Consider the following 22,237-nt stretch of genomic DNA (forward strand, 5'->3'; position numbering starts at 1 on the left):
CACAGATGTATAATAAGGATACCAATTGAACTATTTACAGTCTGTATACTTTTTCTCTTATTCTGAGTTTCTCTAAAGCAGTAACTATTTCAAGGTAGGTTTATAGCGTGTGTATGAGCAGAATTGCAATATGGGTTTTTCATAGTTTTTTGTTTCCTGCAAAATATTTCCCTGTTTGGTAATATTTTTATACTAGGAATGAGGAGTGATGCATTCTTAAGCCACTTTATTGCAAAAGGTCAGCTTTTTCTACTGGAGTAATTGTTTCAAGCCAATAATTTGTTTGACTATTTAAAAACTTGATGTTATTTATTAACATTCCAGGCAGCAACAAAGACTGATGTGTTTTGCAGTAGAGCTTGGAATAATTTTCTGGGAACTGCATCTGAAAACAGTAAAAGGCCTATTTATATCAAGTGGAAGCTGAGGGTTGCTTGCAGATGGTGTTTTATTAGAAAATGTATTTGTTAATAAACGTAGCTTTGTACAAGATTACTTTACAGATGTTTCTGTTTATTTTTACCTTAGGTTAAAAATCTGCTGATGTAGATGGCTTCATAGTCTGTTGCGATTTGTCGCTAGCATTGTTTGGCAAGTAAATAATTGCATGCAAAGGAAATAATGATGTTGCAAAAGCAAATACATTTATTCACTTTTGCCATCTATTAGCACTATGAGTCAATAGATGTACTTTCAAGTGCAGCATTAATATGAAGTATTTTTGGAAACAGAATGTGTCTTTTGCAACTTGTCTTTTTTTTTTTTTTTTGATTTTTCTGGTGAAATCCTGGCACTGTTGAAATCAATTGAGTTGTTACCAGTTCTTTTTGGGCACAGGATTTCACCCACGGTCTTTTTTGTGTAGTTCTGAGGATCTCTAATGTGGACTGTTTTTAGAAAGGTTTCTAGTCACAGAGATGAAAAATTAAGTTGTGAAGTTGTTGCTATTGCTGCCTTAGTTTATATTTTGTGTAGTGAAAAGTACGGGTGGATAATTAATTTCATTTATGATCAGATAAATGGTAAACTCTAGGCACTTTAGAACTGAATGCAGGTAATAATTTTAAAACAGTCTCTGTTTCATGAAAGTGAGCAATGATTTGAAAAGGGAAAGAAAACCCAAAGCTGTGTTGAGGTGATGTATAACTCTCCTTTCTGATACAGAACATATGACAATAGCCAGACTGATGGATGTTTTGCAGGCAAATCTCCTCCTGAGTTTGGAGGGTTGGATTTTTTTATTTTTTTTTGCCTGTGTCAGGACTGTGAACTTTGGCCCTCTGTGTTTTTCCACAGATGTGTATCCTGAATTTGATTTACCCTGCGTTCAGCAATAAAACTCCTTCCAATCCAACGTTATAGATAACTGGCTTAGTTTAAGCTTAATCAGAACTGACAGTGCACACCTGTGAAACCCATAACCTTTTCAGAATGACTGCAGTGAGTGGCTCTGTTGTAATCTTTATACAATTGATGTGGAGGCTTATGATCCTTCAGTGGTGCTTATCAATTTATGAACCCTCCCTAGCCACCTCCAGCCGTAGTCATCTGCTTGAAACAATTTTGCTCCTGCTCCACAGGTTTCCATCCTAACACTGTTCCAGGTGGCGGTGGTGGTGATCTTCTTCGAACTAGCACTAGGAGAGTTACTTTTGGGGGCATTTCTCCATCATTTGTTCTGTAGCCCTCCTGCATCTGAGTCCACTTTTCAAGTTGCCAAGCGTACACATTGAGATTGCACACCAAACTTTTTTCTGTGATTTTTCTCAAAATTTTGCATGCTCTCAAAATGAGGAATTCTGGGGAGAAATAAAACTCCTCTGTGACAGTCCTACAATAATGTCATCTATTAAGATGTGTCATGGTGGGAAAGAAAAAGACAGTTTTTAATATCTTAAGGAGGGGGGAAAAGTAACCAAATATTGGAAGAAGCAGATTTAAAAGATGAGCTCAGAGTGATGTGGAAATATGGTCTCATTTATCATGGTTTAATGGAATAGGATGTTGAGTGCCCTGGAAGCATTCTGCCATGTGTAAGGAAGTGATCAATTTTATAACGTAATTTGTGTCACTTGAGGTGTTGCTCTAAGAATCTTTGCTCATTCTCAGGGCCCAGTTCTGCCCTCAGATATGCCCATCCATCTTCCAGCTCCTCTGGAGTGGACAAGGATGTTAATGCCTTGCTGCTGGCATGTCTCCACTGTGCAGTGGATTGTGGTTTAGTGATTTCTGAGCTTGTAAAGATTCATGGCGAGTTCACACAGACTTACGAGATTGGGTCAGAATGTAGTGGTGGCAGCTCTTTTGCACCCATGGAATAACCCTTACCTCTCAATGGATGCTGCTCTATGATTTCCAGACCCAGACTTACCACAAAGAGCTCTTTCAGACCTGTCTGCACCATGCATGGACACTTCTGGTAGAGGAACAGGAACAGCAGAGCTTCTGTAGACTTCGTTTTGTCATTTAAGGATTTCTTTATGGTTGTGTGATCCTTTTGATTTCTTTTACCTTTCTGCTGTGTTTTATTTATTGGTATCATTTTCTAAGGCTGAAGGTAAAAAAAACTGTAATGCTTTGGTGCCTTGGGTAAACCCCAATGTAATCACCAGTTACCAGGCTTGCAGCCTCTAGGATTCAGAAACTGTGAAGCAGACCTTTTGGAACTGGAAGGCCATAAGTCTGTCATGTCTTCCGGGGGGCATGCAGAAATGCACCAGATATCATGACATAGAATTGATGATAAAACATAAAATTGGTAAGAAGCCTCCAGCCATAAACATTATTTCCTGTTCCTTTCTTATTAACGCCGATCTCTTTATTCTGTATTTACATACATACATACATGAATTTTGTGCTTGCATTTAACATTTGGTAAATTGTGGCAAGCCTGGGACATCACAAAGAGCTTTTGTATTATGTAGAATTCCACCTACTTAAATTGTATGATGGCAGATGATAGTTACTTACCAGTCAAGGAGAATTGCATAGCTAAATCCTATATGCATTTATTCAAAAAAAGTAGAGGTTAGAGACCATACTAACAACTGATCCTCTTTCTGCTGCATTAAAATCTGGAATCTTGATACGTGTATGTATATTTAAACCTCTAGGAATCAGATGCTTACAAATTATTTCAAATCGACTAACTCAGCAGGAGATAGTTGAAAGGAAAGCCTGTACTTTTCAGATTGGGCTCAAACACAAATTACTGAGAGTATTGAGTAAAGTAAAGGGTTTTAAGGTCTGTGGGAACATCAGAAGATGTGTTCCTGGAAAATCTTATGCACGGTTCTCCAGAACAATGCATGGATTTCCAATAAATGTTTAGGGACAGGAAATCAAGGGCAATTGAGATAATGTTTGATTCTCTAGGCAGAGTTTTTAAATCTCACTGCACAATTGGCCTCACATTCCTACAAAGTTACAAACGCTCATATACCAAATTTCCCTAAAAATACAAAGCTAGGAACAAATCCAAACGCCCTACAACATCTATGTCACCACCCACTTAAGTAATAAAAAATGAAGAACTTCTATTTTCACTTTACTTCTAGGAAAATATTTTGACGGGTTCAGTATACTGCGAAGTGATAAGCTTCTGTTACATGTTTCAAATCATTCTGTTATCACTGCATGTATTGATTAGCTTAGTACTTTCTGAGCTAGCTATAAAAAAGGCTGCTCTCTTTCTGCATTAAAGAGCAAGAAAAATTGACAGGTAGATAACCATATTGATTGAACCTAAATAGTAAATGCAAGGGACATATATATGCCTTATAAAACTCTTTGTAGGAACCAAAGCCAGTTTAATATGTTTTTTTTTTTTTAATTAAATGGAAAGTAGATGTCTTTAACCATCCCCACGCCCTTCTGATATACATGCTTCTCTGGTTGCCAGCTATAGTGCATTACCATAGTTGTGGGCAAATCACTTTTTTTTCAAATGCAGGCTTTATCCATTCCCCAGACTTTGAGCTCTGAAGAAGAATGGACCGAATCAAGCATTAAGCTGAAATCCCTTTGCTTGGTTCATATTTCAAAAGTCTGAGGCCAAAAACAAACCCAAAGAGCAGTATTTCTTGCAGTATTACAGGTTACAGCCATATGTTTTTCATTTGTAAATACTGTGAGAAGTAATGTTCTTGTGATACTTCTAAATGAAGACCATATGACACCACTCGACTGAAGACCTCTTATTGTGGCCTTTCTAAGGCTACTGTCCGATTGCTCGGACAATTGTTAGGAAAAGTATTTTGCAGGAACAGCAAGAGGACAGCTTACTATTTTAAATAAAATGTAAAAAGTAATTATGCATATTTAGGGCCTGAATTTTAACCTCTGTGACCAATGAGGACTTTGCATTTTATCTCGGAGACTGCAAAACAGGGCCCATAAAATTAGCTATAGTTAAAAGATCATAGTCTTAGAAAAAGTTTTGTGTTAGAAAAGTGATTTTTTAACTTCTTTTTTTTTTTTAAATTCTGCAGTGCCCAAGTAGCTGCTTATAAGTGGCTTGTTAGTGATCCAAGTTAAGAGTAAGAAATACTGTTACCCGAATAGTGTGATATAATAGTGTCACAAAATAAGATGACCTTAAAGGCTTTGGGGAGAGCAGCAGTAGAATTGGTTTTGCTTGAGCAAAGATGGGGAGGCATCATTTAGTGGCCTGGGGGGACTGCAGGGTGTATGCATAGCTCTGCCAATAGATTTGGTCTGTGACTATGTGACAGTGTCACTTTGTTGGTACTTCTCAAACTTACTATAGCAAGCTTAATTTATTGAGTTCTGTAGATTGAACAGAAGTCAGAAATCTTTAAATAATCAATCCTGTTCCCCTTTTTGATGTGTGCTCCAGTGTTTTGGTGCATCTGACTAAGAAAGGGGGGCTATATTTGCTTTCCACCCTTAGAGGAGTATTTTTCAGATTTTCGTTGAAAAAGCATGGAGTAAGTATACAGTATTATGGCTGCTTTTCCATAACTAAAACTGCATCTCTCTTCTCCTTGCTCCAATTAATTTAAGGAAAACATATCAAGCCATATCAAAATCTAGTTAAGTGTTGCGAAATCGTCTTCATGTTGACTGGCAATGTACTTTTTAACTAATGACCAGAAGTTGGTAGAGCTGATTTTTCAGCGTCTTCTTTTCATCTATGTGCATTGCAAATGCACCAGGAAGAATGCTCCTGGATCTTGATGCTCTGCATAGCTGTCAGCTAAGCCGGGTGCTCTTCCAGGAGTAGTCCAGCAGCGCTAACAAAGCCGGAGCCTTTGCACTATTTGTTAACACTGCTGTGGAACATGACCTGCTTTAGTGACTTGACTATCCTGTCTCTGTGAACTGTAAAACAAAGAATGCTCGTGTAACAAAAGATGAGAAAGCACCATTTTCAGGTATTTGATTTTTTGTGATGTATGTTTTCACTCAGGGCTGTGAACAGCATGTCATCGGCTTGCAGAGAGCAGGATTGGCAGATATTTGTGGATCTGTGTTTGGCTCACTGTGTGAGAATGAATGGCCATTTGTAAACTTTACCATGAGCTAAGTTAAATATTATTTTATCTGACTCAAACCTTTAAAGTAACACACAGCTAGGTAGAAGGAACCTGTGTAGATGTTCACTGCTCTTTTCAGTCATACCTTTGGGTGTGTGTTTTTTTTTTCCTCTTTGTAGATAGCATAAGAATTACGGTTTTAAGCAGTCCAAGAACACAGAAGTCACTTTTTGTTTTGTTTTAAAGTTCAGGCAAGAGAATCTGTGCACATTTTTGCATGGATAATGACAGCTACCATGAATCATCACTGGGACTGAACGTGGGGCTTCTCAGGACAGCCTTGGCTCCTTTAACAAGAGCTGGGGCTCTTGCTGGCAGCTATAACTGACTTTCTCACAGGGCCACTCACCAAGTGAATGTGGTGAAAATATTGCATCCAATACATTCTTCTTAAATGTATAAAAAGAGGCATAAAGAAAATAGAAGAAAATCAGTGAGCACAAATACAGACTCTGAGGGGAAAAGTTCTAATCCTGATGAAAATGGTAGTCAAGTAGAAAATTGGACTTTGCTTTATCTGCTAAGTGTAGATCAGTAAGTAACAACTGGAATGCTCTTGTGCAAATGTCAGGAATCTGGGCAGCCAAATGGTGCAGAAAGTGTGATTAGATATTATAGAGGTAATAGGAAACCAAATAGAAAGCACTGTTTCAGACACAGTGGTAGCGGTTGAGACTGAAATATAGCTAGAGAAAGATAAAGGAGGAGGGATAGCACCATATATTGTCAAGCTGAATGAAGATTTACAGAGAATATTGCAACAACTAAAATAAGGAGTAGGGGAAGGTGAGGAAAACCAGGTTACTATGCAACAGAGAGATGTGGTAGATGTGAGGGAAGTGTAGGCACAATCTTAACATATGAGTCCTTGCTTCAGCTTCAGTAGGAAGCAGGATGGACAGTGGAAGTGAGGACATGTAAACTGGACTCACCACAGAGGGAAGAGGAACTACAGTACTCAGGTGTGGTTGGCTTTCTGGTGGGAATCACAAGAGCAGAAGTGCCTAACTGCTCTTAAGCTCATCAAACTCCATCTTGTGAAAAGCTGTGTGCAATATGCGAGCAATTAACCCGTGATCCAGAAGGCAGCAGCCTCCGCTCTATGTTCTGGTTCTTTTACATGCATAAGATGCTTACTTGCATGAATTCCTCTGGCTATTTTGTAGGCTTAGTCCACTGACATGCAGAATCATACTAGACTTTAAACCATAAAAGCCGTACCATATGAACCATACTTATAGCATACCTTCAAAGTGTGAAAATCAGAGGATGGTTATATACGAGCATTTCCGGATTTATGGCCAGAGTCACTCCACCGCAAGCTAGCTGTCTCTGATTCGAGTATGGAAAAGCATTTAGGAGCTGCAGGTGAAAACATCATATGGGAATACTTTAATAAAAATAAAAATAATAATAATAAAAAGGAGGGAAAGAAAGTTGAACGCATAACTTGGCAACTGTCCATGAACTGCAGATATAGGTTAAAGTTATTTAGTTGGCAGGCGATTGCTAGTGTATTAGCAATGTTGGGGAAAAAAAATCTAATTTCTGTATTTTGGCTTGTGCAGTAAAGAAATTCGTCCCACATAAATATGTTCATTTCACCTTCTGGGAAGTAAAGAAAGGAAACTGTAGCTGCAGTCTGTTATTTAATCTTCCTGAAATTAGCATTTGGTGCTCAGGAAGATTGAAAGATTTAATGCCAATGCCTTCCTCAAAAGAAAGAAATGACACACCACATATGTTTTAGCACTGGTTAGACTGTTAAATGGAATTAATCAAAATCCATGTTAAAATATTTCCATGTGTTAATTAGCAATGGTTTGGAACATTAAAATACATATTGGCTTGGGAATAAATTAGTGAAGAAATATCAGATTGAGTTTGTGGGCTTTTAATTGCAACATAATATACTGTGTGTTTTAGAAAGGTAGATGTAAATACACAGCTATGAAATGCTATGGCAATGTGCATTTAAAAATTGTGTAATAAAACAATCTAAAACAGGCTTTCGTTATGGCAGTGTGATGCCATTTCCCATCTTAAAAGAAACATTAAATCATTCACTCATTTAATAAAGCAAGAGAAAACAGTTTAAAAACGCCCAGAGTTTCATCTCGGGCCAAAGGAAGTTTTAAAGTTTCTCCTTTGAAAATCCTGGTGATGTAGCGAGTACCAACAGCAGGTCTCCTGTTGCAAGTAGGCAGAACTTACTCGTGCCTTTATTGCTGCTGGGTCAGGGCAAAGCTTATTTCCCTTTCCCTCATGCTGTGCCTGGAGAGACGCAAGACAGTATAAATTTAGCTAAGTACGTAAACGAGGCTGGACAAATGGATGTGTTCATCCTCTTAGAGTACACATGAGGGAGTCAGCGATATCGAAGGCAGCCTTGTAGCCACCTGTCTCCTGCCTGAGGGTGGAGGCCCTGTGTGGCCTGAGGCCTTCCCTCACAGAGTTACGCGGCCTCCTCTGCTGCGGAAGGGCGGCCGTGGCTGTGACAAAGGTCACCCTGGCGGAAATAATTTCACATACACCCAGTGCAGGGAACTTGAGAAAAAGGTAGATTATGCCTTTAATTTTATCTATGCTTCCTGTCTGAGTATCCACTTGTAGAATAACACTGAGCGCAAGGAAGAGGTTTGGGGCTCAGAGGGAGGAAGAGGCAAGGTAAACACAGATTCAGTCACTGTCCAGGCTAATGGACCTATTTTAGTTTGGATTCGCAAAGATCTGTGAGAGGAATCGGTGACCCTCAATCCCCATTAATACTGCCAATTAATACTGTCAGTCTAAACATATTTCAGTTAATACATGCTGCTTTCCCTTGCGCACTTCCTCAGAATAATTTCCCATTGTTATATCTCCCAAATGTGTAAACTTCTTGGGTTATATTTCACTGAGCTGCAAGCTGTGACACTTTAATCCTCAAGACAAGCTGGCAATTATTTCAGCTGTTTGTAAATATCCAAGGCACCCATTTACGTTTGCATGTATCTTAAATATAAACGTTGAAACAATTATTTCTTAAATATGTAAATTAAATTTACAACACTGACACATACCCTTTGAAAACTTAGAAAACCATAAAGATCCTCAGATTGCTTGCAGGAGTCAGGATTTGGATTTTATTAGAGCTTGAGTGAAGGCTGTATGTCCTGGTCAGCAACCTATGTCTGTGGGGTTTAATCCTTTTTGATGCCAACTTCCTTGTCATCAGAAACTAAAAATGTCTCAAAATATGTAAGTTCTACTAGCACGTGCTATTGAAACTTGAATATGCTTAATTTAGAACCTCTCTTCACATCCAGGAGTAGCTTCCTTAAGCAGCCTCTCTGTAAAGCAAAACTCCACAGTGTATTGTGCATTGAGAAGAAAGAGGGATCTGTAACATCTTCTCTTCCCACCAACACATGCAGTTACACATTGACATGAAATATACCACAAATTTAGCTAGGGAAATATTAAGAAGTAATTTTTATTCAAAGCAATTATCCTAGCAACCACAACATTTGCTGCACAATACCATGATCACAAAGGTTAGCAGTTAGCATGGTTTCATGGTGTGGACCATGCACTGTGGTGTCACGGACCACAAATGTTTTGCAGATCCAAACTTGGGAATCAGGGATTTAGGGCTTTGCCAATGTTTCTGAAAGCAAAACTTTACCATTAACGTTTCCTGTGAAGGTTTGTGGAGTCACAGAAAGCCAACGAGGGGATATGCGCTATCTGTGCCAATGGTTGACGCTTCTTCATTGTCATAAATTATTTCTTCCTCTGCCAGACAGAAAGTCACTGTGCAGAGTGCAATGGAGGCAGGGCTGTGTTCAAAGTTTCTTCCTGTGATTACGAAGAAATGCATTTAAATCCTAGAAATATTTGTTTAAATCCTAGAAATTTTGTACTTATAACTGCTATTTCTTTTTCTCTTCAGTGTAGTGATAAATTAGTTTTTGCCTGTTCCTTAAAACATGAAGGTGCCTGATGTGCTGTAATCCAGATATACAAAATAAAACAGAATGAGGCTCTTCTCTAAGGGGCGTAGAGGTGATTGTAAGATACACCCAGGTTAGTCCTGTCTTGCCCTTTTATGTTATCACTGCTGTGCAAGAAATCCCAATGATTCCACATAAGGACTAAGACTTTCAGATTGTGAATAGAAGAAGCAAAATTGGACCACATGATAATTCACAATTATGATTCACAATTAGACTGACTTAGGACTAGCAGTAAGAGCAGGATGTAGCAGGAATATAGAGAATTATTGCCCTTCAGAGAAGAAGAATTTTAATTTGCAAATGCTTTTTTTTGTAAACACGTTTTATTAAGATGTAACTGCACCTGCATTTCATCAGGAAAATTGTTTGCTACAGTTTTTAGTATACTTTGATGTATTGAATATATTTGATTTACTTTAATAATGTTTTTTCCTCTTTTTATCAGTATTCTACATACTTCAAGTCTCTAATCTGAAATATCAGAACTCTTGAGAGATGGTCTATTTACTTATAATTCTCATTTCATTTTTTCAGAACCAATGTTTTAGTTATAATGAAGGCTTCAGATAAGGAACCAGATTTCAGACGTTTAGCTAAACCAGGAATATCATATTACTATTGACTTTGCTCAATTACAAGAGCCAGGTGATAGCAACTCAAAAAAAGAGATGGGTTTCTAGCTCAGGAGCGCGCTTTGGCAACAAATCGACAGCAGACCACTTGCTGTTGTTTGCTTCACACTGTGGAGTGGTCTCAGGATATGAACTACATTTCTTTAGGTTGAAATTAAAACGAGAGAGGCTCTGCAGGGATGCCCAGAGCATGCTCCAGCTGTTCCCCTGGTGCTCAGGAGAAGGTAGACTAGCACCCCTCAGCCCCTTCTCCTCTCCCCCTCTACAGAGACCTCTACAGAGGTCTGAGACCCTCTACAGAGCACCTCCTATTGTGCTGTGCTTTTTGCAATGAGGATCCAGCTTTACTCTCTTGCACTGGGACTGGTGGTGGCCCAGGATGAATTGAACAGTCATTGACAGTATTACACGAAGTGGGAACGAGCATGGAGGGAGGGAGAGTATTACTGACCTCTGCAGCTTGTCTGCAAGAAGTGGAACTACCTGCGTGAGCAGGTGGCAGGAATGGAAAAGACTCTGCCTTCCCGTCACCGCTGGCTGCACCTCAATAGGACAGCTAAGTCTAGCTTTTTGGGAAGGGAACATGTCTGTAGGTGGTGGAGGTAACTTCCACAAGTAAGCCTGTTAAAAGGGAACTGATATTTACAGTCTAGTATGGGAGATTTTCCGTAACAAATTCTGCATGTGGTTTCAGAAGTGTGAGCCCAGAACAATTCTCCATGCTTTTGGCTGCTCCAGTCATTTCGGTTTCTGGGGTGAGGCACACGCCAGGTCACTGAAGGACAGAAGGGAACAGAGACATGAACAGGGAGAGGGATTTCCCCTTTCATTAGCCACAATAAATATGTTTGTTCAAGAACAAATAGCTGGAACAAGCAGACATGCAGCTCTGATGCTGAAGAAAAGGCTATTTGTGTCAAATACATAGGAAATACTGTTCCCAGACAAACCGTTGTAAGGATTGTCCTTTAACAAAGCCAAGTTGATTTGGGATCCTGACTATGTAAAGGCCCTGTATTTCATTCTTTTTCCCATTAGCTAACATGGGGCCCTCTATGGTGAGTAATGATGTGATTGCAGTGAGTTGGCTTTTAAACTATTGAAATAGAGTATAGCACTTTACTATAAGCTGCCCTTGTACTTCGGTGCTGTCAGAAATCCTTATTGAGTGGGATTTCCAGGTTTAAAGTCAACAGCCAGAGGCGGAAGGAAAAGATGCTATCTCTGTGGCATGCCCTTAATAAAAAGTTTGCTTGAACATAACTCCCTTATGATAGCAAACCTGTGTATAATGGAGGGAGTATTTACTTGGCACTCTCTAGGATTATCCGTGGTATTTTGTTGTAATGGTGGGGAGGGGAGAGGGAAGTCCAGAGAGAAACCAAGGCTGCGGCAGTGGAGTGTGGTGGGGAAACTTGTATGGCTGTCCCGAGCAGACAGGTGTTGTGGGGCAGCTGGGTGTACAGAGAGGACCTGCATTGCTTTCGCCAACAGATGTGGAGGCCAGGCTGATGACAAATCGGTCAGTGAAGTGTGTAAGGCTGTGGCAGAGGACTTGGGAAATGCCTAAAACCAGCTGAGGGTGCATTAACCACCTCTCCCCAGGGGCTAAAGCCGCTGTCAGGGCTTCTGCGGAACGAGACCATTCCTTTGTGGAGTTCTTGCAGATCTCACCTTCCTTCTCTTTCTGTGGGTACCTGCTTCTTCAAAGTACTGCAAGTAAAGTTGACTGCTGCACTGCGCCTGTGAGCTTGAGCTTTTGCAGGCTTTATAGGATGGTGATTTTTCTGGCAGTGTTATCATAGGTTCGTTTTCTCTGTGTGCATCTTTACAAATACAGATGTAAAATTATATACATGAATACATAGGCTGTCAAATGGCCACTTAGATCTACATCCACGCTTGCAATAGCAGAGGCTAAAGAGGCTTTTCTTGGCACAGCGCTATCATTTCACAATAGATCATGAGTGACGGAAGTGGAAAGGAATTACATATTTTGTTGCCTCGTCTCCTGTGACACAAAGCCACGTGGAGGTCTTCACTGCATCTGGTTTCTGATTTTGGCTCCAAACACAGACAAATACCACAAGCCCTAACAACTGCCGTTTCTAGCCCTCCCTCCAAAAGTGAGTCCCAAGGGAGTTGGTTTTGAGCTGAATGCTCTCTGTTCTGTTCAGTGCTTAAATATACTGGCATTGCTTGTTTGTCTCTTGCTGAATGGGATCACACGATTTTTAAATTTCTCTTTGTTCCCTTAGCTACTCTCATACATAGTTCCTCAAAAAAAGAAGCAAAATCAGCTTTGCCTGCAGTGCTGGTGTCGCATGGCTCCCAGCGCTTTCCCTTTCCCCAGCCATGAGGACTGCTACCTGGGAAAGGGTGTGGGAACCAGAGGATCTCCACCTGCACTAATATTACAGCGAGGACAGAGCCTTGCCTTGCAGGCTTTTAGGCAGAGGCCATATCCCAAAGGAGATGAAGGCAGGCCAGGGAGGAAGAGAAGGAAGAGAAAAGTTTAGCTTGTTGTAGGGAGCAGAGCTATATGACAGAGGTTGGAGAATAGGGGGTTATAGGACACACGTGTAAAATGTATTACGAAAGCTTATATACTTGTGTATGTGTATGAGAGAAGGTATTCAAATGCGTCCTCCCACCATTTTTCATGTATTTTTATGACAGTGGTGGCTGGACTTTGTGTATGGATTGTTGTAACCCCACATTTTTGTAGCAAAGCCTCACCTTGGATTGAGTGTCATATTGGTCAAAGAGCATAGCAGGTATTTTGAAGCACAGCTTTCCTTCAGGAGTGATTGCCTTCTATCTGCTCTGAGGGGGAAAAAAATAAGCCACGGGACTGCATTTGCCACAGATCTGTGCCTGAGCTAATAAACTCTGCTGAGAGCTTCAGCTCAGGCTTACGCTTTTTTATTTTCCAGCTTGAAACACAAGCTGAGATAACTCAGGTCTGCCCACAATAGACAGCACAAATATTCTTTGAAAGGGTTCCAAATGTTTCAAGACCCAGATAGCTACAGCAAGGCTTTGTATGTGTGCATGGAAACATATACCATAAAGGATGTATAAAGCTATTTGAAAATCAAGCAAAATGTGTACACAGATCTGTTGTGATTGCCCTTGGGAAAAAATATATATTTGGAAGATTTCATAGGATTCCTTTTCTCTTTTTAAAACAAAAAGCCAGCACTGGCATTTTTATGTGCGGCTGTTATGCAAGTCTCTTTAGGGATTACCTTTGACACTGGGCTCTTAAAGTTGCAGCATCTTGCATAACATGCTTGCACAACAAGCACTGCGCTTCATAACCAGCAGGTTTAGACCCAAGGCAGGCAGCAGCAATCACAACCACTGACATCATCTGCAGCGTTTTGTGAGAATGACCTGAACTATTCCGAAACTACAGGGTAGGAAATAGAGTAAAGGAAGCTGTTGGGAAAAACAGAAAACAAACAAAATCACCACCACCACGTGTGACGGAGTCTTGCATATTTAGCTTTAAGTAGCAGAGAGATAGGTAATTATGTCAAAATTTGGTTATCCTTGCATTTGAGTTGATTTACTAAAAAGGAAAAAATCAAAACTTGTGTTCTTTCCAGAATCAGTGTAATTTTTATTTTCAGCTTCAATGGAAACAGGTTTGGGCCCTTTATAATTAAGATTAGTAGGTGAAATGTTTTCTCCTTTTCCTCCCTTATACTCCATAATATGCCAACCTGTGATATGAACCTACTCTTCTGCAGACACTTTATTTTTAAGGACCAAATACCAAACCCACTGTTGCTTATAGAAATCTCGTCACTGAGTTCAGTAGTGTTTGGATCAAGACCTATAAAAATAAATTCGGACAGAATTTAGAAATTAGCATGTACAGATGATGACTGCGTTATAGACTGGACAGGACTCAGTATTTGTGCTGTCCTCTTCTGGAGCGGCTCAAAACATCACAACTTTCACTGAAACAAGCTCTTGGGAAAATAAATGGAGAACTTTACAAATACTATAGCTGTTTCAGTATTCATACATAATAAACCCGGCTTCTGTAAATAACTCATTTTATCTGACAAACATTGTAGGCACATATGCCACATTAACTGTCACTGGGGTCGTAAATAAACAATGTATCTGTCTACACATTACTTATGTCTGGGGGGAACTGCACAAGTACGCAGGGAAAACAGTAAGGAACACACTTTAATTGTAAAATAAAATGTTAGTGTTGCTATCACTAATTATTTTAAATACATCTGAACTTAAAAACAGTTCATAATTCAATAGAAGATACAAAAAGGCAATAGTCAAACAAAATTGAGTTAATGATGCATCTAGTGTGTATCTCTTAAATGCATTTCTACTACCAGAAGCTCAAGTACGACTCTGGGTGACTGTGACTGTTCCTTTGTTCTTTACAAAAAACAACCCACCCTCCAAAACAAGCAAACAGACAGAAAACAAACAGAAAAAAAAAAGGCATTTTCTATATAAAACTATATACAATTCACTTTGGGGTTTAGAGTGTGGGTCCTGATTCTGGTCTTGTAATATATCAATAAGTCAGACTTCCATCTGTTTAATGCTGTCATGTTGGACTCCTCTTTCCAATAATTTGTTTGCATGATTTTGGCGTGAAGCCTGTGCTGTACCAGTTGGTTTTGATCACTTGTAGGCACTAGAAATAGTGGGAGACTTCTAATGAGACACCAAAATATCAGGACAAGTGGATTATCTTAGTTGTTGAGATATGTTCTGTATTCTTTTAATTTATTTATTTTTTTTCTGTAGGCAGGGTTGTCACTTAAAAGACCAACTTTTGATCTGTCTTAGAATAATGTGTTTGTTGATGTATGTTCAAAAGCAAACAAATCCAAACTCAACAAACTCACAGGTTCCCTTCAGCCCCTTATAAATTTGTTGTGCTTTGGTGGAAAAAAATGTTCACCTACCAGCCAGGTATGGATAGAGATAACAGGCTTGATTTATGATAGAGTAAAATTAAGTTAAGCTCTTTGTCTGAGCCAAAGTTACAGTAGATCTTACATTGTTAGGCAATATTATCATTATTAATCATGGAATTATTATGATTTAGTGTCCGTGCTAACCACTAATACAGCAAGAGATGTTTTAAAACAAAACAAAGGCTTTTATAAATTCTGTTGATTGGCCAAAATACACCTTTTTTTATTAATGATCTTTTACCTAAGCTAATGAGCCAGAATATTAAGATTTAAGACATTAGTGCTATTAATGTAATAGCTAATGATGATGAAATTCAGCCTTTAGATTTTTTCATGGATCTCTTTATAACTTATGAACGGGCAGAATTTGACCCTACATACGTTGCCGAAACACCAAAATATCACAGTAAAGGACTGAGGTACCTTTAATCCTGGGGTGATTAAGGCACAAGATTTTAAAAAAAAAAAAAAAAAAAAAAAAGTCTTTACTTCTGCTTGGCATGTATATAGCAAAAATCCATCACATGCATCCAATTTATTTTTTTCTTTTGACAATGTTAAATATGTGATAAGCTGTTTTCTGCCACCCACACCATTTCAAGTGGCATGCCAGAAAGCATAAACGATCTGTAAGGGGCTCTTGTTGCTGGATTTAAACAGCACAGCTATGAGCAGGATTCCAGTGTGCAGACACCTCTTGTTAACAGCCCTTCCATAGGTGCTTAAGTTCAAATTAACTGTTCTAAAACCCAAATTAGAGTCAAATCTGATGTGAGCCAATTTACTCTGCACAACAATCATGGGCAATGAAAAGTGTTCTGCTAGATTGCTGTTTAAATCGGATCACTATAGCTCCCTCAGTGGGAAAGTATTGCAGAATAACAATGGCCAGCGGCTAAATGTAATTTAATTATTAGGTTTACATATTGGTTGGTTCTTGCATTGTTTAAAAAGAAACATTTTCAGCCAGGTGTACAATGTCTGGCCAGTGTTAGAAATCATTATAAAAATATGGAGGAATAATAGACTGATGATCTAACACACATTTAAATTAAGCAAGGTCTGATTGTTGAATGCTGAACTCCAGCAAAGGGTGGTGAGTTCATTTCCATCGAGGGCTGACATTTTGTCCTTTTTGTATATTGCATTGTTAGTGGTATAATGCATACAGCATATGATGATGAAAAGCCTGGAGACCAGGAGTTTGAAAATAAAGCTGCCTTGTGGCTGAAATATCTGTTGTTTCACACAGCAGCTTTCCTGGTAGAGATCACATAGTAAATTGCAGACCCTCCATTTAATATTTAGCTACCAAAGTAAAAGAGAAATAATATGTCACTCCATCTCTATCTTTCATCTGCCTGTTAGACTTTCTCATAACTGAAAGATGCTCCAGATTGCTGAATGCAAGGTGGGGTAGGCTATCATTGCTCTAGTACTGCACTTTTTTCCCCCAAGTTTCTTCTTTTATATCGTAACAGCAAAATTCCATATCACATCACTGTTTGATATGAAATTGCTTGATAGGGTGTGATGACACATTCATATTATGTTAGCAGCATAATTTAACTGCTCCGTCTTTTTTAAACTATTTGCAAAAGTGCCTGAAATGTGTGCATTATAAAATAGGGTCATTACAGCTATAGTTGAATTGGCATTTCAGTAATAAACCCTTTGTAGAGGGCTAGATGTTAATGCAAATCTTTTATCGTTATAAATATGAATCAGTCAGCAACAATATGTATTGACTTCAATAAATGGATACTGGAAAACCCGATTTTTCTGAATGCTGATACAGCGACTGTCAAAGTCCCTGCATCATGCCACCAAACTGTTCTCAGCAATGTTTCTGTCGGGGTGGTGCAAGTCCAGTGGTCGTTTGTTGGTCCTCCGAGGGAGGAACACTTCTCATGGCTCAGGTGGCACCGCAGGTCAGGAGTTGCTGACATCTACTGTATTTGAGGGAAGGAGGTTGCAGTGGGTTGCTGTCTTCTAAACATAGCCTCAGTTTGTGCCTCAGTAGGTATTTCATACAGCAAAAGAACATCTTATTTGACTCTGTGGCATCGTGGATCCAGCCCTCTGTCTTTGCTCAAGTGAATCCTACCGTGTTAAATAGGAGTGTCCCTCAGTAAAACTGGTACCGCCCTTTGCACTCTGTTTTTGAAAAGTGTTTTTCATGCTGTTTTGAGAATAGAAGTGTGTCTATATTGCATATAGAGAACCGAACAAAAAGATTTTTATACCAGAGCTTCTTGTCTCATTCTTCTCTTGATCTTTCTCTCTAAGGAAGTTACTTCAGCTGTGCTTCTCTGAGGGATAAAAGGCATCCCCACAGTGAACTGAGAGCATCTCCTGTTGAAAACAGGAGGCTAAATGCTGAGCTCAGGTTTGGATTTGAAGTAGGTTAGTGGATACCTGAAGAATCCCTCCAGGTATGGCTCTCTGACAGCACAACCTCACTTATGGTCCCATATGCATTTCCCTCTTCCAGAATAAAAGAAGGAACAGTTGCCTAAGCTTCAGCATCAAACCTTATGTTCATTCTCACTTAAGGAATTGAATTAGCTGCGTTGACGTAGGTTTTACCAGGGTTTAGCCCATTGGGGCATCCCTCCTTGGAGTAGCTACTGTAAGCTCGGCATGGCCAGAGAGCAGAACACGAGCTCACAAAAGATGTGACATGGCAGGTGGCTGCCTACAAAGGGTCATGAATAACAAAGATCAACAGACATTGGTACTTGATTGGTACCAGTGCTTCCTCCATTAAGAGATAATACCAGATATATGTGCCTGTCAGTAATTACACGGTTTATGTTGTCACTTCAGATATGGGGCTCCTTTTCTGCTCAGTTTCACTAACTCTGTTTTATGCTCTGCCAATGAAACCAGCTAGTAAACTCACAACACCGTGTTTTTTCCACTGAACATTTTCTGTGTACTTCTTTGTCATCTACTAGTGCCCTTTATAATCTGTGCCATATTATCCTGCCATTTGTAGTATGATCCCGTAACACTGGACTTGGTGAGATTCATAGAACAAACGAGTAATTCCTTCAGTCTGTTCATAGACTCAGTGATTTTCTGCTCCTTTGCCAAACATTGGTGTTACCTCCAGTTGAATCCTCCCCCAAAGCATGACTTTTCCCTGTGCTACAAATTTAATGGCACTTAGTGTGTTGTCACAGCTAAAGAGAACATTTATGAATAAACAAGACCCATTCCCTACTGTATGTCCATTAAAGAATGAAGTGGTGGAATTTGGTCTGCTTAGGCAGTCTGTGATCTATAGAAATTTAAACTTTAAAATATTTAGCTTTTTAAAAATTATTATTTAAAATGTTGTTGTAGTAGAAGCACATACCACCTAGAAGTGGATACCAGGCAAAAAATACAAATAGCCTTTCTCAATTTCAGTTCAGTTTGTTTAAATTTAGAATAGTGTTGGATGACTTTTGAATGCTTGTTCACTCAATAGACACATAAAAGTCATATCTGCCTGCATGGTCTATTTACTTTTTAGGTCAAATTTGACACATATAAGTGTTATTTCAGGAGCGTAATCACTCAACTTGTTGCCGGTTTCAGGGATTTTTTTATACTTAATTTCTTGTGAATTGAATTAAATGGCTAGAAGATTAATTTGCTGTGGAAAATAAATAAATAAACAGGTTGGTGGATATTATGTCTCTAATTAAACAGTGTGAACCAGAGAGATGGTTCTGTGTTATATTTCTGTCTGGAAGGCCACATGGTCCATGTGTTTGAGCCAGCTATCATGTCTTAAAATTTAAGAGGCTGAAATTGCGAAGGTCCTTCTGATGCTGGTGGAGACGTGCCTGACCTCTTCGGTGTTTGCAGGTTGTGAGTCAGTATTACGAAACCCGTAGTTTAAATGCAGTAACTTCTCATGTTGAAAAGGAAAAGCATGTTTCCAAAATGTTAGTATTGTACTACATGTATGCAAAATCTATAGGTGTTCTTGATGAATAACAATGCACTCTGACAGCAAAGAATCAACACAGAAAAAATAGGTCACAGCAGCTTGCTTGCTCTTTACACTGTCATGGTTGATTGGTTATTCTCATCACCCTTTGTTTAAAATCATTTCAGAATTAATTGGCGTTCATTAACACAAGTCTTTGTAGCAGAATTGCAGAAACAGTCATTAATGTAGCTAATAAACATAAAAAAGAAAAAAGGATCCTATTACCAGGTCCCTACAGGCTGTTAACTAACATTTTGAATAAGAATACATAAACATAAATTAAACATTTTTACAAACTGCTAAGAATGTGGGAATTTAGCATGGTGGTCTGTAGTAATGCTTTGAACCAATTTGTTATATTATGTCGATTTTTTAAGGTTTCTTCTATAAAGATAGTGGTCCTGATTAGATTAGATTTTCACTGCAGTCTTGCAGGTTTCTTAAGAGATCTCTCTACCTCTGCCAGCTGCTGCAGATGAGGCTCTACTACCAGTGAGCTGCTACAGATGAGGCTCTGATCCTTCTCCTCTGACTCCCCCCAAGTTCAGTGAGTGTTTTTCTTGAGGACTGTAGAGGTTCAGATTCCTGTGGTGATGTGTTGAAAATGAAAGGAGCAAACTTACAAGCCCAAAGTTTTGGTTGAGGGTCCAACAGCAGACACTGGCCGGTGCAAACATCACATTTCGTTTCTGTGCAGGTTGGTCGCTGACTTTACCTGGGTACTCTGCCATCTGGTTTTCATGTTTGTTTCAGTTAGTGCAACTCAGTAAAATGTGTTTGTAAATTTGCTGTGTGTTAATTACAGGATTTCCCTTGTTTGGGCTGTTGCTCTCACTTGGTGGAGTATGCGATTCAGAAGGCACTGCTGTATGTATTGTACTCTCAAACAACCCCCAGCCGTTTTTTCCAGTGGCTCTCCCAGAGATGAAGGTGGTTAACAGCAGAGTACAAACCAGATAGGAAACACCTCTGGCATGCACGGGACTGTGTGTGTTTGGGGGATCACAACTGAGGCGTTTTTGCCTGAGCCCTTGTAGGGTCTGTGGGGATGCAACAGAAGCCCCCGATGTGAGCTCTGGCTGGCTTTTTGGGAGCTCCTTCCAGCCGCAGAGCAGCTCCTCGCGCTGCCAGCCCGTTCCCCTGGCCCTTCTGCACATGCCAGGGGCTGGCACAGGCACCTCACGGGCACTGCTGTGGGGGTTTGTAGGACACCTGGGTCTCTGGTTTGCAGGCATGAGGAGGAACCTCAGCAGCCAAGTGAGCGTGGCTTGGGAACAAGTGAACAGAAATGCCAGATTGATTATTCTGAAATGTTGTGGACATCAAAATGGAGCCCTAGCAGGGGGCAATTGGAAAATGTGTCACTTACTATTTGATTTTCTAATGTCTTTACTGCGGTTTACTGAATATAAAGGTTAATTTGCAGATGATCCAACTAATGCAGTTAGCTGGTATATTTTGAGAGCGCTCTAATATCTTAACACCGCTGATTGATGCACTTTGAACTCTGTGTAAATGCGGAGTCTCCATGTAAATGCAGTCTTGGCGTACACTGTAAGTTACAAAAACATTTCAAATAAGAAATCCACTAGACAAATACATTGCTTTGTCTGTCTGACTTGATACATGCTGTCTGTATACATTCTGACATATGCAGAGAAACATGAAGGCTTGCCACTAATCCATATACATTACTTTTACAGCATACAATTTCGAGGAATTCATGCCTTAAGTATGATACAATTGTAAATGGACAAAGAAATATATTTACCCCTACAATTAAGATATAATAACAGAAAGACAAAAAATTGCCTTAGTCTAACTTTTGTTTATTGACTAGAACATATAAATGGCTTTAGGCACTACTAAACAATAAAAAAAATGTGGCCCACTATTGGGTCTTTTATCCATTTTAATTTATTTTGATGCTGCATGCAGTTTCTGAATATCTTTTGTGGGTTGTAATAAAATAGCCGCAGTGCAATTTTGCATGTATGTCAAGCGGTGCGTGACCTGATATGCAAATTTAATACCAAGGTGCCAAAACTGAATTCATAATGTTTCACATCCACAGAGCTGTTTAAGGCAGTTTAGAAATCAATGAATATGTAATATGAAGGTGATAAGACCTAAATAAAAACCCTATTTATCTACTATGAAAAGTATTTATACACAGAATATTTAGCACAAGCAGAAAATGGACAGAGTTTCCAATTATATGGTTTGCATAAACAAATGTTGAACCGTGTGCTTAGAATAGATAATAACATAGCTAGTTCCTTTGCATTATGCTTTAAACTTCAGAAATGTTTACAGATGTCTCTCTCTCAGTGTATATATAAAATGAAACACTAAACTGAAGCAGCTTTTGAAGAAAACCTCTTTGAGGTCTCTTATTTATTTTTAATTTACAGTATATGGGGTGCTTCATTATAGGTTTCTGTTACCGGTTTTCAGGTTATTAAAGATCAGTGAAATAAGATACACTTTTGTGAAGTCTTGTAGTTTATGGTGAAATAAAGGACATAAATTTAACTGGTAATAAATAAGAATCAAATGTTTTCCATCTGCTTACCTTTAAAAGTAGAAGAGATCTAATTTTGGAAGCATTTTGACTTTTGAGATCTTTTCTGAATCGATGAACTGATTATTTCTATTGTTTTGTCCAAAAAGTTAATCTAATAAGGTTTCAGGAGTTTACCAAATGATACTAGTGAATTAGATTGGCCTTTCACTCAGCATACTTACATGTGGAGATGGACTGGGAATCCAACTCGTGATTGATGGCAATCAATCCCAGCCATACCATCTCCACGTGGAGGAAGAGAGTTTGTGTTTTTGCTTGGCTGGCTGCGTTGTTTTAAAACACCCCATCAGTCAGCACAGAGGGGCATTTGTATCTCTTGGTTTGAAATAAGTTCCTACAGTAATGACTACCAATGTGTTGAGGAATCACGAAAAATGTAGGGGTGAAGTAGGTTTTGACAAATGTCTATCATGCCAAATGTGTGCCACTGATCTTTCAGAGAGATTTTACATTTACCTTTCTAGAGGCCAAGGTCCCTCACTGGAAAAGTCAGATCATTAGACT

The 22,237-nt window shown here is 39.2% G+C and overlaps 1 protein-coding gene across 13 annotated transcripts in view; it reads left to right on the plus strand.

Annotated features, from left to right (window-relative positions):
• Positions 1–22,237, plus strand: part of AFF2 (AF4/FMR2 family member 2) — a 328,163-nt gene that overhangs the window by 93,409 nt on the left and 212,517 nt on the right. The gene's annotated exons all lie outside the window — the stretch shown is intronic.

This window comes from Cygnus olor, chromosome 13 (genome assembly GCF_009769625.2).
Source record: "Cygnus olor isolate bCygOlo1 chromosome 13, bCygOlo1.pri.v2, whole genome shotgun sequence".
NCBI classification, from domain to species: domain Eukaryota; kingdom Metazoa; phylum Chordata; class Aves; order Anseriformes; family Anatidae; genus Cygnus; species Cygnus olor.